Here is a 1,607-nt window from a genome sequence, read left to right as displayed (position 1 = left end):
CACTCACCATCATATGTAATTGGCTATTTTCCTCCATTTCTTCTCATCTTTCTCCTTCTCTCACCTCTATTCTTTTTCTAACTCAGTCCCCTTATTTTGTTTTTCCTTTTAAAAAGCCTTGCCCATTCCAGAGCATTGACACCATCACCCCCGACTTGTAGTATTCTAGGAGCTGGAATAGCTGAATCAGTCATACTTTCCTACCTCAAAACACAAGAGAGACAGATGTAGCAGGCACTCCCATCGGCATTCAGGGGCTCTCTACAGCTCTGATTTTAAGAGGTGGAGAAGACCCTATCTTTGAGATTCTCCCTGGAGAACTGTAGGTTGAAAAATCTTCTTCTAAATGCTTCTAAAGATGATCTGATGAGCAAGTTTCCCAATATTCCTTTTATGCTGTGTTCAGCATTACTGTTCTAGAGCCTTCCTCCAAACTGGTATCCCCCAGGTGAGCAACACTGACATCACCTGGGAACTCATAAGAAATGCAGAATCTCGGGTCCCCATCGCAGACCTACTGAATGAGAAGACACACTTTAACCAGATCCGCACATTGAAGTCTGAGACTCACTGCTCATCATAGGAGAAATATAGTGAGACACAAAATAGTTGAGTGGTATAAATATTTCAACTATCAATGACAACATATGAAACACAATTTTATATCTGTTTGGAATAAACAAGCTGCTCTTTATTTCTAACTTTTAATAATTCTGAATTTTCAGCAAATCATGTAACTTTCCAGAATCTCAATTAAGTCACTTATAAACTACAGTTAATAGCTATGCTGCTGAGATCAGACACATATGATACTTAGCACAGTTCCAGGCACAGAGTATGTATACAATAATTTTTTACTACTTGTTAAAATTATTATTAATATCATTATCCTTTGTATTTAATCTAACCTAACTTCAGATGTTATTAAAGACTATTTAGATCAAGTTACATAGAAATGCTTTTCATCTTCCCATGGCTTACAACATAAAATGAGCAACAAATGTATGGGCAATTGCACACACATACAAAAAAACCCACTAGATACTGACAAGATAACATATTCATTTAAATCTGTTTATTCTAAAATTTTACTGAGCATGAGTTTGGCTTTATTAGTCTGACCCACTGATTAAATAGCATTATCTGAGTCATAAAGGACAAAATCAGGAAAATACTAAAAGATGATGAGATTAAAACATTCATCATACAAAATGTATGTCATGAAAGAGTCAAAAAATTGCTACCAGAGACATTTTATCCTGCCAGATATACATTTTTTATCAAAGTGTCAACAATAATGTTAATGGAATTTTCAATGATCTATCGTAATCTGAACTGACTAAAATAAATAGTTCTTTATAAGCTCAAATCAAACATTTAATTAAATGTACCAAGCATAAGTGGCATATTTTTAATCCAGTACCTCAAGCAAAAATGTCAAAAAATGCCTTTTACTCTTTGTTAATTTAAAGATAATAGATTTCCAGGAGTACAGAGTTCCTACTTTGAAAAAAACCATCCACCATGCAACTGTGCTATTCATACATATTCTAGCCCTTGTCTTTGCCGAGTTTGAAAATTAAGTGTAGAAACTAATAAAAAGTAAA

The sequence above is a fragment of the Otolemur garnettii genome, unplaced genomic scaffold (genome assembly GCF_000181295.1).
Source record: "Otolemur garnettii isolate 467f Iridium unplaced genomic scaffold, OtoGar3 scaffold00041, whole genome shotgun sequence".
In the NCBI taxonomy this organism is placed as follows: domain Eukaryota; kingdom Metazoa; phylum Chordata; class Mammalia; order Primates; family Galagidae; genus Otolemur; species Otolemur garnettii.
Note: the sequence above shows the minus strand (reverse complement) of the source record.